General features: G+C 36.8%; 1 pseudogene; it reads left to right on the top strand.

The window, feature by feature from the left end:
* The first annotated feature begins 7,116 nt into the window (after window positions 1–7,116).
* LOC101829604 lies at window positions 7,117–7,874 on the top strand (annotated as a pseudogene).
* Window positions 7,875–16,624: the final 8,750 nt, after the last annotated feature.

The raw sequence follows: 16,624 nt of genomic DNA, 5'->3' as shown, positions 1-16,624 counted from the left end.
GATTTTATTGAACATGTAGATTGCTTTTAGTATGGTGGCCATTTTTACTGTATTAATCCTACAAACTCATGAACATGGGGGAGCTTTTGATATTCTAATACTGTCTTCAATTTCTTTTTTTCCAATGTCTTAAAGTATTTATCATGTAAGTCTTTAACTTGTTTGATTAGCATTACCCTAAGTTATTTTATATTATTTTAGGCTACTGTGAAAAGTGTTGTTTCTCTCCTTTCTTTCTCAGTCCATTTATCAATTGTATATAAGAGGGCTACTGCTATTTTGAGTTACTAAGTATTCATCTCATTTTCTGAAAATGTTTATCAGCTGTAGTCATTTCTCAGTCAAATTTTTAGGGTTGCTTATGTATACTATCGATCATTTGTAAGTAGAGATATTTTGACTTCCTCCTTTCCAATATGTTTCCCTTTGATGTTATTCAGTTGTCTTATAATTCTAGCTAAGACTTCAAGCACAATATTGAATTTTTATGTAGAAGCTGTGCAACCTTGTTTTGTTTCTGATTCTAGAGGAACTGATTGGAATATCTTCATATAAGTTGATAGTGCCAACGGGCTTGAGGTCAACTACCTTTATTGAGTGGAAATATGTGTGTTTCTTGTATGCAGCAGAAGGATGGGTTCTGTCTTTGAATCCATTCTGCTAGCCTATGTCTTTTTATGGGTGAGTTAAGACCATTAATTTTGAGGGATATTAATGAGCATTGATAGCTCATTCTTCATTGATTTGGAATGGTTGTTGGTGGTGGAATTATGTGTGGAATTTCACCCCTTTGTTCTTATGGCTGTTGGTAGAGAGGGATTCTCTAATGCCTATGTTTTTCTGGTTGTAGTTAGCTTCCTTGGGTTGGAGTTTTCCTTCCAAAACTTTATGTAGGGCTGGGCTAGTGGATACATATTGCTTGAATCTAGTTTTGTCATGGAATATCTTGTTTTCTCCATCTATATGATTGAGAGCTTTGCTGGGTATAGTAGTCTGGGCTGGCATCCATGGACTCTTAGTGTAGGTAGAATATCTATCCAGGACCTTCTGGCTTTCAGAGTTTCCATGGAGAAGTCAGGTGTAATTCTCATAGGTCTGCTTTTATATGTTACTTGGCCTTTTTCCTTAGCTGCTCTTAATATTTTTCTTTATTCTGTATATTTGGGGTCTTGATTATTATGTGGCGAGGGGACTTTTTTTAATGGTCCACTCTATTTGGTGTTCTGAGCTTCTTGTACCTTCATTGGCATGTGTTTCTTAAGGTTGGAAAAGCTTTCTTCTATGATTTTGTTGAATATGTATTCTGCCCCTTTGAGGTGGTTTACTTCCCCTTCTTCTATACCTATTATTCTTAGGTTTGGTCTTTTCATCGTGTCCCATATTTCTGGATGTTTTGTGTTAAAGATTTGTTCAACTTAAGGTTTGCTTTGGTTTATGAATCTATTTCTCCTAGTGTATCTTCAAAACTTGAGATTCTTTCTTCCATCTCTTCTATTCTGTTGGTAATGCTTGTATCGTTAGTACCTGACCATTTGCCCAGCTTTTCTATTTCCTTCCTTTCTTCAAATTGTGTTTTTTGTATTGTCTCTATTTCAGTTTTCAACCCTTTCACTGTTTGCATTGTTTCTTGCAATTTTTGGTTTATCTTTTCGTTCATTTGTTCCCTTTTTTGAATTTTTTGGTTTATTCTTTCTTCCATTTCTTACATTTTTTGGTTTGCTTTTTCTTCCATTTCTTGCAGTTTTTGCTTTGTTTCTTCTTCCATTTCCTGCCTTTTTGATTTGTTTCTTCTTCCATTTCTTTCATTTTTTTGCTTTGTTTTTTCTTCCATTTCTTGCATTTTTTGCTTTTTTTCTTCTTTCCTTTCCTGCCTTTTTTGTTATGTTTCTTCTTCCATTTCCTGTCTTTTTTGGTTTGTTTTTTCTTCCATTTCTTGCATTTTTTATTTGTTTTTTCTTCCATTTCTTGCATTTTTGGATTGTTTTTTCTTCCATTTCTTTGAGGGATTTTCCTATATCCTCTTTTAGGGCCTCTATCATTTTCATGAAAGCAGTTTCAAGGTCATTCTCTTCTGCTTCGTTTGCATTGGAATGTTGGAGTCTTGCTGGTGTGGGGTCTCTAGAATCTGGTGGTGTCATATTTGTTTTTCTGTTGCTGAGTGTGTTTTTGTATTGTCTCTTTCCCATCTCTTCTTCTAGTGTGTGCAGAAAGAGCCCCTTACTTGTCTGGTTGTTAGGGGACCAGTGTTCCCTTTTGGTGGGTGCTAGCATGTCCAATAATCTGGTAGTTCTTCTATTCCTTGTCCTCGTTCTGGTCCCATGGGTGGAGAAGAAGACCAGGGATCTAGGGTGCTTAGCCTCCCAAGTGGTCCCATGGTCCTTTTGCTGGATCTGCTGGTTTCCTGGTCTAGTTGGTGGGAGAGAAAACCTGGAATCTGGGGTGCTTGGCTCCCGCCGGGATTGGAATGTCTATGCAGTTCCCAGGCAATCCCCAGGCATTGCAACACAGGCCCAAATGCAGGGTATGTTTTACCTGGTCCAGCCAGAATAGCTGGTCCCTTGGTCTCCCTGGATCTGCTAGTTTCTTGGTCTCGTTGGTGGGAGAGAAGTCCTGGAGTCTGGAGGGTTTGGCTCCCACTGGGATTGGAAGCTCTGTGCAGTTCCCAGGTGATCTCCAGGCACTGGAACACAGGCCCAGAAGCAGGGCCTTTTGTACCTGATCCCCCCTGCAGGAACAGCTGTTCCCCTGATCTCCCTGGCTCCTCTGATTCCTGGACCCTCCGGAACAGCTGGTCCCCTGGTCTCCCTGGATCAACTAGTTTCCTGGTCTTGTTGGTTGGAGAGAAAACCTGGAATCTGGGGTGCTTGGCTCCCGCCTGGATTGGAAGCTCTGTGTAGTTCCCAGGTGATCCCCAGGCACTTGAACACAGGCCCAGAAGCAGGGCCTGTTGTACCTGATGCCTCCGCTGGAACAGCTGCTCCCCTGGTGTCCCTGGCTCCTCTCCCTTACATTTTTTTCTAGCATTATTTCCAATCACAGTTTTACACTGGAGTCACTTAAAATGACAAAGCCAATAAAAATAACAACTATAAAATATCTTCTTCTATAGTGTACTTGAAAAAAAATTTTTCCAGTTTAAATTTAGATAAGAAATGAGGTTGCTTCACAAGTCAGTTCCAGGTCCCTCTCCCATTCCCTCCCCTCCTCCCGTGCCCTCCCCCCAACCCCCCCCCCGTATCCCCTCATTCCCCCAGGGAGGGATTTTTAATGCAGTGTTTTCAGACTTTCAGTGGTGAAAAGATCACTGAATAATGGGGTAATTTGAATGATATAAGAAAACAAATTTTAATTGAAATTATTTGAAATTTTAGATAACTTTGACTTAGTAGCTTTCACTTATACTCACCTCATTGTTTACAGATGATTAAATTTCAGCATTGTTCCTTAATGGCAACTAAATTTGAATATGATCAAAGCATGATAAACATAAACTTACTAAGAGTTGGATTAGTCAGGGTTCTCTAGAATTTAACTATATATATATATATATATATATATATAGCGATCACAATATGCACTACTTTCTATTAAGCATAAATATCAAACAGCTATAATACAACATATTCACAGCAAACAGTATACAAAACTTAATTGATATACAATAGCATAATTGCTTTATTGGAAACCTTTCTTTTTCTTGGGTCTATTTGAATTCATCTTACATTAGAGGGGGAGACTATAGTTGAAAAATCCATGATTCCCTAAGACTAGATATTAAAATCCTTAGGTAGAAGGAAACCTTAAGCAAGTGGGACTTAAAAAGAGTGACATTAGGTTGAAAGCCCCAAATAATCACACACAGACATGTTAGGTAGTAAACTGTTGGCCCATGACTAGGGTTTCTTACTGGCTAACCCTCTCTTAATTATTAACCTATTTCTATCAATCTAAATATTTCTATGTGGTTTTATCTTAACAGAGAAGGGTCCAGCCCTGTTACTCCTTCCTCCTTGTGCCATCTTTCTCGTCTCTCTCCAGCGTTCTCCTCATTTCCTATTCCCACATATGTTCCTGCCTCTTCTTGCCAATCAGTGTTTTAGTCATCAACCAATAAGAGAAACCTATATACAGAAGGACATTCCCCATAATTAGGTCATGGAAACAGAGTCTTACCATGAGTCGGATAAGTATTCTCATAAATTAATCTGCATAAAGAACTCAAGAAGCAAGTCTCCAAAACAGCAAAGGACCCAATTAAGAAGTGGGCTGCAGAACTAAATAGAGAGTTTTCAATAGAGGAGTCTAAAATGGCTGAGAGGCACTTGAGAAAGTGCTCAACATCCTTAGCCATCCGGGAAATGCAAATCAAAGCAACTCTGAGATACCATCTCACTCCTGTAAGAATGGCTAAAATCAAAAACACCAATGACAATTTATGCTGGAGAGGATGTGGTGAAAGGGGGACACTCCTCCATTGCTGGTGGGAGTGCCAACTGGTTCAGCCACTTTGGAAAGCAGTATGGAGATTCCTCAGAAAAATGGGAATAAACCTACCACAAGACCCAGCAACTGCACTCTTAGGCATATATCCAAAAGATGCCCATTCATATAACAAAGATGTCTGTTCCACTATGTTCATAGCAGCTTTATTTGTAATAGCCAGAACTTGGAAGCAACCTAGATGTCCCTCACCTGAAGAATGGATAGAGAAAACGTGGTACATCTACACAATGGAGTACTATTCAGCAGAATAAAATAATGGAATCATGAGATTCGCAGGCAAATGGATGACACTAAAAGAAACCATCCTGAGTGAGGTAACCCAGTCACAAAAAGAGAAACATGGCATGTACTCTCTCATATATGGATTTTAGACATAGATCTGGGGAGTGCCAGCCTACAATCCTATGGCCAGAGAGTCTGGGAAACAGAAACTTCATTTACTGGCTGGTTAAGTACTGAGCTGAACTCAAGAAAGCCAGTATCAGAGAGGGAGGACTGATGATCAAAGGGATTAAGACTGGGCTGGTTGAACCCCCAGAAACAGCTGACCAGACAAAGGTTAACTCTTGAATCCCAGGCATCAGCCTGGGAATCCAGCATGGGACTGATCAAGACCCCCTGAATCTGGGTGTCAGTGAGGAGGCCTAGGTAATCTATTGAGCCTTGGACAGCAGATCAGTACCCATCCCAAGTATACACACGGTCTCTGGACTCCCATAGAACAATGTGAGGTGCACTCTCACATTGAACTCTTGGGGAAGGGTCTAGGCCCTGCCCTATATGAAATGACAGACTATGGACACCCCCATGGAGGGCCTCACCCTCCCTGGGGGAATGAGGGGATAACGGGGGGGGGATGGGGGGGAGGGCACGGGAGGAGGGGAGGGAAAGGGAGAGGGACCTCGTACTGACTTGTGAAGCAACCTTGTTTCTTATCTAAATTTAAAATGGAAAATAAAAAAAATATCAATAAAAAAAATCCTGTCTCATTGTGCCATCGTATGTTAGATGAGGTTGTCACCAGGCATTACGTTTGTCTTTTCCTTTGCCTTGGAATCCATGGCCTCTAGGACAGCACAAATCTAATTTCAGATGTTTTTAAGCCACCTATTATTTGAGTAGCCATAAAAAATTAATGATACAATCTATGTAGAATGTGACTTTTGTTTTTGGTATAAAACACATTTATCTAGAGTTCATCAACATATGTGGCATTATGTTTGATATACAGTGTCATTCATTGTGCTTCTCTCCTTGGGGTTTCTTTCATTGATGCACAAAGAAAACATAAAAAATGGACTAACTTAAAAATCCTACTAGAGTTGCTAGTATCTCCAAGAAACTACTTAATAGATGGACATTATATTTCTTTTTCTAATATAGAAGTTTCACCTAGTGTTTTATGCTTTTAAATTTAGGTTGTAATGTCTTTAATGACTGGGTGTTTTCCTATCCTATTCTATCTTTTCCAGGTATTCCATAACAAACTATTTATTTAATTTCCTTCTGTCATTACATTAAATAAGTTACATTTTATTTGCCCTATTAAAATCTGTGTAATCTATAAATTTGTGACATGAAAACTTTGTCTTCCTCACCCCTCTAGTTCTGTCTGGTGTATGCAATAGCATAAATAATAAAATTCATGGGCTGGGAATTATAATTTGTCTTGCATGTCAAGCAATATGGTCATTTCAATGTACTTAGAAGAAAACAGGACCATCATGTTTAAGTAAATCACTTGGAAGTGACTACCATATTTGCAGAGAATACTGTATTTCTGATGCATCAATAAATGACACATACTTATGATTATATGGGCAATATGGGGAGGGTACTAATTCCTAATTAAGAGATAACATTTCTAATGACACATTTTCAATACCAAAATTATATTGATACATCTTTTCAAAACCTATCATGGTTACAGAAAATAAACCTAAAACAAAAGACAAACTTTACCATATTTATTGTGACATTTTATGATTTTAGAAAGTTCAAATGATAAAAGAAAATCTGGCTATAAACCTTCAGCAAATGGATTTCAACAAAAAAATTGTTTAATTTTTTTATGCTGTCTATTTCATTCATTAGATGTCTTAAATTTTCAATGTTAAGAATGCTTTAGCTGAGTAAAACTTTCTATAAAATAGTCATTAAAAAAGGCAGTATAATTTTGTATTTAATGAAAATGGTTCTTTTTATTCAATATCAAATCTCTCCTTCCTCAACTACTCACACATCCTTCCTACATCTAAACCCTCCCAAATCCACAAATTTTCTTTCTCTCTCTCTCATTAGAAAATAAACAGGAAATTAAAGAAATAAATTAGAATTGAGCAATGTAAAAAGAAAAAGACTATTGTATAAGCACAAGAAATGCATACACAGAATAAGATAGAGAGAAAGGTCATAAAAACAATAAAAAACTGGAAACCATAATGTATTTGGAAAGAATTTAAGGAAAAAATGTAAAATAAAAGCTGCAACAAAGCATTATGAGACAAAGATGCTCTATAATTTCCATTGAGTTTGTTTGCTTGGGCTGTCTACTCCTGACATGGAAGCTGGCCTTAAGATTGTTCTATTACTCTCCCTGTTCCCAACTCATCCATGTCACATGGTCTCAAGGAAGATCTGAAGCATGTAGATACTGCAAAACATTGGATGCTGGATAAATTGACTGACATGTTTTCTCCTTGTCTAACCACTAGTCCTCAAAACCTGAGGGAAGGACTATCTATGATCATTTTCATGAAAGGCAGACTTATATCTTGACTGGAGATGAAGTAAAAAAAAGATTAGCGTACAGTGCTTCAGTAAGATTGATGTCAAAGTCAGGACCAATATACCCTACAATTCAGGGTTTATGGATGTCATCAACATTGACAAGACTGGAGAGGACTTCTGTCTGATCCATGACACTAAGTGTTACTTTGCGGTTCACTGTATTATACCTGAGGAGGCCAAGAGAAAGTTGTGTAAAGTGAGAAATATCTTTGTGGCTTAAAAGCAATCCAACATCTGGTGACTATTTGCTATTTTTATTCCTTTATCAAGGTGACTGATACCATTCAGATTGATTTGCAGACAGGCAAAAGAAGTAACTGCATCAAGTTTGAGACTGATATCCTGTGTATAATTACTAGAGGTGCTAACTAGGGAAGAGTTGATATGATCACCAACAAAGAGAGACATCCTGTGTCTTTTGATGTGATTGACACATACTGCAACAGTTTTGCCTCTATGTTTTCCAACATTTTTACTATTAGCAAAGCCCATGCATTTCTCTTCCCCAAGGAAAAAGAATATGCCTGACCATTGCTGAAGAGAGAGACGAAAGGCTAACAGCCAAACAGAGCAGTAGGTGAAATGGTCTTAAGGGGACATGATGGAGAAGTATTTTTACTGCTGCTTACAATCATTTCTAGGTGATGGGCTAGATGATAGGGAAATGTTTATGTATTTAGTGAAATTTCATTGAAGAAAACTAATTTATTGTTTGTGAGGGGTTGTCAATTATATATAGCTCCTGAGTTAGGGATGTGGGCTTGTGTTCACCCCCCTTCTCAGAATTGGGGCTCCATCTGGCCTAACCCTGTGCATGTGGCCATAGTCACAGTGAGTTCCCATGTGCACTGGTACTGGTGTGCTTAAATAACCTGGTTTCCTTCATTTCTTCTGTCTCTTCTGGCAGGATATCATTAGGAGTCATTTTGCATATATATATATATATATATATATATATATATATGTATATTCCTTTAGCAGAACAGTAGTATTTGGTTTTATGTGAAGGTCCACAGAAATGGATCTATTCCATCTTAACTCAAGGTCAGAGAATTCAAGCATGTTATTGCTCCTTCAAGGTTACACCACAGAATATTTGGCCTAAGGTGTGGCTATTGTATGTCTTGACTAGACAAGTGGATATTTGACCTAAGGCAAGAATATTGTGTGTCTTGCCTAGACAACAGGATACATATGTTTGTGGTATTAAGAAGGAAATTACTTTGTTTGTTCCTTGTATTATGTAAGGAAGCCTTTTACCTTCCTTCCTTTTGATTGCAGTATATAAGAACTTGGAGAAATAAACCTGGGGCTGATCACAGTATTCAATGGATGCCCTACCAATGCTATCTTCTGTTTCTTGTCTATTTCTTTCCCCAGCCATCCACACTCATTTTTTTCAATTATGGACCTGACAAGTTAGGTGAACTGGGCAGTTTTCCCTTAGGTCTATGGGTATCTTGCATGTGTTTCTTGTATACGACGGCGATGTCATCAACGGGTTATATCTCATGGAGTGGATTTTAACTGGTTTCTCTCATAGCTTTTGTACAAGTATTATACCAGTGTATCATACTGACAGGTAACCTTTGTAGGCTGATGTTTGTAGCTGTGTTGATGTTGATCTCTCTCACTTGGTAGACTACATTCCAGTGCTATACATATCAGTAAGTCTGAGTAAGTACTCTTTGTAGGCACCATCTCTACTCTGTGTTTAATGAATTCTGTAGATGTTGTGTTGAGCAATAGGGCTTTATCATCAATTTGCAGACAGAGAGCAGCCTATAACTTGACAATAACCTGGGTCATTTGTGGTTTTCATTTGGTGATAAGAGGAATCCAGCTGGAGATTTATAAGTCACATTATTTGGTGATTTCAATGAGAGTTCTTTATTATACGTATGTATTTTAAGAAAATTTTACTCTAATAGGTTTTTATATGACCCATCAAATGGTCCTTAGTCATCCTTCTCAATTTTCTTTCCATTACCCTGATATTCTCTCCCTCTTTTCCATTTCCTCTTACTCAAGAGGTTCTTTTTGTTGCAATCCACGCAAACCTGACCCTTCCCCTTAGGAATCTGACATATGTACCCTGGCCCTTCCAGAGGAAAACTTCACCCACTTTTGCTCTCTCTTTCCCACTGTTCTTTTGAAAGAGCAGGCAGTACTTCTCTCCCCCCTCTCTGTCTCTCTGTCTCTGTCTCTATCTATGTCTCTCTCTCTCACTCTCTCTCTGTTTCTCTTTCCCTCTCTCTCTGCTGGCTGTCTCTCTCTCTTTCTGTGTATGTGTGTGTTTCTCCCTCTCTTTCCTCTCCCCAAGTCTCCCATCCCTTTCTCCATCCCCTTACCTTTCCCCAATAAAAGTTCTCACTTAAACTCTGTCTGTCTGGTGTGCTTGTCCCTCACCTACCATCAGATCATCCATGGTCCCACCTAGGACAGTATTATAACATTGTTCTTCTTCTTAGTCCTTACTCTACACCTAGCACCAATAGTTAAACTATTTACTAACAAAATACCATTTAATAAAAACACTAATATTCTGTAAAGAACTCTAAGTACATTTCAATTCAGGGCATCATTTGAATTTCTACAATTGAAAATAGAACAGTTCTCCCCCCTCTGTTTTTTGGGGGGTCTGTCTCTTTGTTTTTTTGAGACATGGTCTCATTTTATAGCCTTAGCAAGCCTGGAGCTCACTATATAGACTATGTTGGTGTTCAACTCATAGAGATTGTTATGCCTCTGCCTACTGAGTGTTTGGAATAAAGGCCTGTACTACCATGATTAGCAAAAGAATTTTTTTCTACAGCAACAGTTTTTCAATAATAGAGATTGTCAAAATGTAATTCATAAATGGAATATGATGATTCCAAAACAGTAAAATTTTTTAAATCAAAAGGTGCTCACTGTCACTTTAAGCTCAGATTGAATGTACACTCTCAGGGGTGATAAGTTTTCCTAGAAAAGGAGGAGAGCCAAAGGCAAATGAAAAGAACAATATTACCTTCAATATGAGAGAGTTTCATGCTGAAAAGTAACAACAGCTGCCATCTCCATCCAGGAGGTGAGGACTGCATCTCACTAAGGACATCAAAGTTCAAGTAACAGCTATTAATAAGGGGGGGGGGAAGAGTAACAGTTCAAATCACCCACCATAAATGTGAGCTTGCCTGAGACAAACATGACTCTGTAAACCACCAACACATTTGTAGATTCTTACAGCTTTTTACACTTAGGTTGTTATGAAAATGCACACTCCAAAAATACATAATCAGGAAATACTAAAACTCTGTTTGTAGTTTACAATATTTATTCAAATTTAAATTGTGTAATAAGAAACAAACAATAAAACCGAATCTTAACATTAGGGAAGTATTGCTTCATTATCATTGAGACAATGAGTCACCTTTCAGCTTGGCTCTTCAAAGCTCTCATTATCCTGAAAAGAAGCCACTGATGAGTGCTGTTGACTCCTCATAGAACTCTGGTAGTTCCTGAGAAATTCTGGAGTCTAGATTTCTTTGTGAACTTTCAGTTTATTACAAGAATGAACTGAATCAAAAATATTTGCTTGGATTTCATCTATTCAGAAACAAGTTACCAAAAGGTTGATCCTAAATAATCAGTTCAGTGACCTCATAATATGGAGGGTTCCTTTTTTGTACATTTTATCTTTTCCCAGATATAAATGCTAGACAATAATGAAAGTGACTTCTCTTTTGGTTAAAATGTTGGAGAATTTTCTTTTTCTTTCTAAACTTGTCATCTTGTTTCCTTACTAACAGGGAAGTACTTGTGAAGGAGAATTGAGTACATCAGCCTGTGGGCAGGAGCCATGCATCAGTTGGTTGCTAGCAAAAGCAGTCTGAGGAGATGGGTGATGTTAAGGTTATTGGACAAAGAGCTCCAGCCCGTGAAGCAAACAATGAAAACTAATTCCTTTACTGGATTTTCAACCATGTGCATTTTAATAGCAGTAACCCTAATTCATGTGATAATTGCTTCTAAGAATATATTATAGAAGAAACATCAAGTGAAAAAGAAATTGTTATTTCAGATGCCTTATGTACAGGTTCATGATTTTATAATATTAACCACATTCATTTAATATAGATATATGAAATGATTATTCAGAGTATCATGATAAAGCAAATTAGAAAAAAAAGAGAGTTAAGAAATAGGATTCAAGCCATGCAGTAGCTGTGTACTCCTTTTGTCCCAGCACTAGGGAGTCTGAAATCTCTGAATCTGAGGCCAGGTCTCTGAATTTGAGGCCAGCCTGGTCTACACAGCAAGTCTCAAGAAAGCCAGGGTTACACAGAAATACCATATCAAAAAACAAAAGCAAAACACAACAAACAAACAAACCACTACAACAAAAGGATTCATTTGTTAAAAACAAATTCATAGAAGAAAAGGTATACAGAAAGACTTCTGAATGAAGATCTTATAATGTAACAATATACAAATCTGAAAATACTAGTCAAAAACTCATGAACAAAGTCACAAAGGGCTAAATAAATAAACTGGATACAGGCAATCTGATGGAGGCATTTTCTTAATTGAATTTCTGTCTTCCCAGTCAACTCTAACTTGTATTAAGATCACAAAAGGCGTCCAGCCAGAACAATCTTCAAGTATATTTCAGTAGTATTAAATTATGGTTTATTTAATGATGTTATATGGCATTTTTCTAACAAGACATGGTTCTACTTAGAATGGTTTTTTTTACGTAAAAACTAAAGATAATAAAAAATAATACATTTCAAAAAGCAAATTAGCTTTTCAGTTAATTTCTTTACTCAAAGTTTGTCATTTTAATTAAAGTTACAGAAACCAATAAAATTGTTAAATTTGAAAGTTTTTGGGTTTTTTAAAAAGTAAGTCCTAAATTTATTTTTCAGATTGATGGCTTTATGGTATAATTGCAAGCAAGTCTCTTGTAGTTATTATTCCACTTGAACATTCTGAGACTTTACATTGATCCAATTTCCTTCAATGAGATCAGCCTGTATTTTGCTTCCTGATGTAGGTGTGTGACTATGCACTTTGGGACTGATGATTAATGTTGTTCAAAATATAATAAAATAAAAATAAGAAAAATAAATGACACAAAATTTATAGAAAGCAAACTTATCTCCAAGTTTCTGTTAATTTGTTGATTCATCTAGTAAATAATATCTAAAAACAATCTACAAATAGGATAAAATATTAGCTGTGAGAATATAGTTGGAAACAAAACAGAAAATGCACTCAGATGCATGACTGAATGTGAGGCTAATAGCAATGAATGTGGCCCAAAGGATGCAATTACAGAAAACAAGTAGAAATATGACCATGGATGAGTCTGACATCTCAAAGTGAGGTTCTATAAGACAATAAAGAAATGGAAAAAAAATACACATTATGAAGAAAGTGACATTATGTCCTTTAAGACATGGACACATTTTTTTGTGAAAGCATAGCTATCTATGATGTTCATATTCTAACAAACCTAAGCATGTTGATATATATGAAAAGTATTTTCATTGATTTATCTCAGTACAAGCCAGTATATGGCAGGTAACCCTTTGCAGTTCCACCTCTCTGGAGAATTATTCCATCTTTAATGTAGCTAATAAGTAAGGAATAGCAGTTGACTCCACAGACCAGCAGATGTTGGGTACTACGTGTAGTGTTATATGTGGTGATATATTGTTTATGATTTAATAAAGATTGCCAGAAGACCAGATAAGCAAAGCAGCCAGTTGCTAAAGAGTTCTCACTTCTGCTAATATTCAGACCAAAGAGATGATCCACCAAACTTCAGAATGCATTTCCAAACTATACTGCTCTTCACCAAGCCTCAGGATCCTAGACTGCTCTCTGAGACTATAATGAGCTCCTTATATACTCTTTAGTGGTAGGATTTAAGGTGTGAGCTCTGTTTCTCTTTTAGACTGATTCAATCTTGTGTAGCCCTGGGTGGCCTTGAATTCACAGAAATCCATCTGCTTCTGTCTCAAGAGTACTGGAATTAATGGTGTGTGCCATCACTGGCCCAGCTTCTATAGCTAATTAGAGTGGCTGGTTTTCCATTGTGATCCTTCAGGTAATCTTTACTTAATCATAAAGAATATGTCACCACAACTATGCTATATTGAGGCTAAACTATCAAACATTTTTATTTTTTTATTCAATTTATTTATTTTTTATTCAAGTCTGTATAGTGAGATATCATTTTCACATGGTAAAAGTCAGCTTTTGAAGTTATGTAAGTAAATCAGATTTTATAAATGCTAGTTTCCTTGTAATTGTTGCAATATTCATAATATGTAATATTATGGAAACTAAATTTTTTGCAATTAAACTTTACAACTTCATCACATAAGAGAAAAAACAACAACACATAAAAATGCCTTCTGCCATCATTGACACATTTGTTAGCTTCATCTCCTCTTTCTCTAAAACCTATGGTTTGTGCCTGGATTCATTCAATTGTTTAATCTTTGGATATTCATTTATGTTTAATGTTCATTCCTATAATAATCTTATCATATAAGTAAGAAAATTAGCATTAAAAGTAAAATACCAAAATTAGGATAAGATATTTAACCTTGTACAACAAATAAGCATGTGAAAATATATTAATCATCACCACTCAGGAAAAACAATGGCAAAGTGCACCCTTTCAGATAATGATGTCAAATTACATCATTTTGAAGGGCTAGATTCTAAAACAATAAGAATGTAATGTACTGAAGACTATGTGGTCACTTATAAGTTGTTCCTCGGAGTTCTAACTGCTGCCAAGAATTTGAAGACTTTCAGAAACAGGTGATTGGTTTCTGGAATCACCTACATTTCCAGCAGGAACAACCCACAATTGTGTAAATGCAACACAACAACCAGAGAGAAAAGCAAACATAGGCATTCACTCCATTCAAATCACTAATTTATTAATAATTCTATTCATTTTCCTTTCACAGTTTCATTTATTTTCGACTGAAGGCACAAGTTACAGGGGATCTCAGTGCCTATCTAAATCCCTACAGAGCAGAGGGTGATGGTAAATAAACATAAAAGAACTTGGTAAAAACCATTTGTCATGAAAGAAAAACAAACACCAACAAAAAAGCCCATGGTGCTTATGAGGAAACTAGAAGCAATTCAGGCTTACTGAAGGGTAACCTTTAAGCAAAAAATTGATTTCAGATGAATCTGAAGGGGAGAGCAGGAGCTATACTATCAGTACTTAAATGGCATCTTGCAGACCACGGCTTTTTCAATAGCTTTCAGCACAAAAATGATTATGCTGATACCTTTATCTGCATCCTGCATTCAAATTTCCAAGAAACTTTATCTCAGAAAGTCGTGCATTTGTGGGAACATTTACATGACAATGCCTTTTAATTTTAGAATCTATAGCTCTTTTTTCACTGTTAATAGCTTTCTCACATTTACTGTTTGTGTTATAGATTATTGCTATGTCGTAGAATCCTCTACCTCCAAAGGAATGCTATTTATAAATGAGCCATTAAACATTGGTGGTTCAGTGGTAAAATTTGTTCCTGTTGAACCTGCAAGGTCAAGCCATCTGCATTCCTCTACATAGCCACAGAGAGCTGTAAAGAGAAGCCTTCTTGCCAGCCTGGTTCCAGAGCCGCATCAGTTCCCAAATGAACACACAGGAAGCTATATTAATTATGAAGCTGTTGGCCTTGCTTGTTTCTTACTCGCTAGCTCTGACTTAAGTAATTATCCCATAATTTTTAATCTAAGTATTTCTCTTACCAGAGAATAGTTCTGGGCTTCCTACCCCATGGTGTTACATCTTGACTCCCTGTGTTTCTCCTTCCCAGAGTCCTCCTGGACTCCTAGTCCCACCTATCTTGGTTCTCTATTGGCCAACAGTGCTTTATTGACATATACACAGGACTTCCTCCATCATCTCCTCTTTTCTGTCTAAACAAAAAGAAAGGTCTTAACTTTAACATAGTTAAATTATATATAACAGAACAGATATCAAGTAAGAACACAGTTACAACATTTTGTCTATCAACATTTGCAAGATTTAAAGAAAATATAATCTATCCCATCCTTGTGAGTCCAAAGTCGTATATGTAGCTTATCTTTTATCATAACTAAAGAAATTTATAATTATCTGTCTTCAACTCCATCAAAGACCACAGAAGGATAATATATAAACACTAGGATTGACAGAGACAACTTACTGCCTGGACAGTCACCCGAAGTTACTCTGTAATGTCAGAGCATCCATCTTCAGCCCATAGGCCACAATGTGTCCAGAAGACTTCTCAGCAAAGCAGGAAATTTCAAACTGTACATCTGCATCGGCAGTCTGTCAGTCATTTATCTGTGTCCTGCAGAAAGTCTTGTAGGGTCTTCCATGAAGCAGGAACCCTGAAGGACTATTTGAGTTCAGCAGTCACTTTTCTGTGGGTCCTGAATGTCCAGTTTATACAATAACAATCAAAGAGTCCAGACAAGAGCACTTTCTTGCCCAAATGGCTAATCTTGCCATGTTGACAGCAAACTCCATAATGATTTTCTTCGATGCCCATCTCAGACGGAATTGGTGCTGCCAGGAGGCAGGCATTTCTCATTGTCAAGAAAAACCCTAAACCATTTAAAATGCCATTTTATTAAGGTCTTTGAAAGGTTTGTAAACTATCTATCTCAAATGTATTTCTGTATATCTAGAAAACCTAACATACCTAACTATAAGTTCTGACTCTTATAAGTAACTATCTATAATCTGCATTTAATTATGCATTATGTTTTAAAAGATCAGTATAAGCACAATACTTAATCAAGAGGAAAAATATACATATCACAAAATTGACCTTGAATTTTTATCAATAAATGAAAAACCATACCCATACCATAATTTCCCTTTTTACCATTAAAAAAAGATTGGCTGTGATCACTAGCTAATTATAAACAATCCCATTTAAATGAAAACAAAGATTTATAAACAAGATGGGAATTAGGACGTCGCTCATTCCAAACTGCTTCGTGCTGGCAGGGGGTGATGTTCATACCATGGGTATCATGACAAAACTCAGAAACCTCTATAAGTCCTTATTTTCAGGGTCTGTAAGGCTGCATCATCTTAGCTGTCTCAGTTGTTGGAACACCTGGCCCACTGCTTCCTCCTACAATTTCCCTTTTAGTCTAAAAAGGATATTTAAACTTAAAACAACTAACATGTGTCAATGAACAAAATGTATCAAACATCTATCCCATCTAAACCTAAACTTATCTGAAAGAAAAACCCAAGTCTGAACACCTCTAGGGGGTCTTGGTTCATCAAACCATAGAA

The sequence above is a fragment of the Mesocricetus auratus genome, unplaced genomic scaffold, assembly GCF_017639785.1.
Source record: "Mesocricetus auratus isolate SY011 unplaced genomic scaffold, BCM_Maur_2.0 Super-Scaffold_100029, whole genome shotgun sequence".
NCBI lineage: Eukaryota > Metazoa > Chordata > Mammalia > Rodentia > Cricetidae > Mesocricetus > Mesocricetus auratus.
This window is presented reverse-complemented; position numbering and strand designations above follow the sequence as displayed.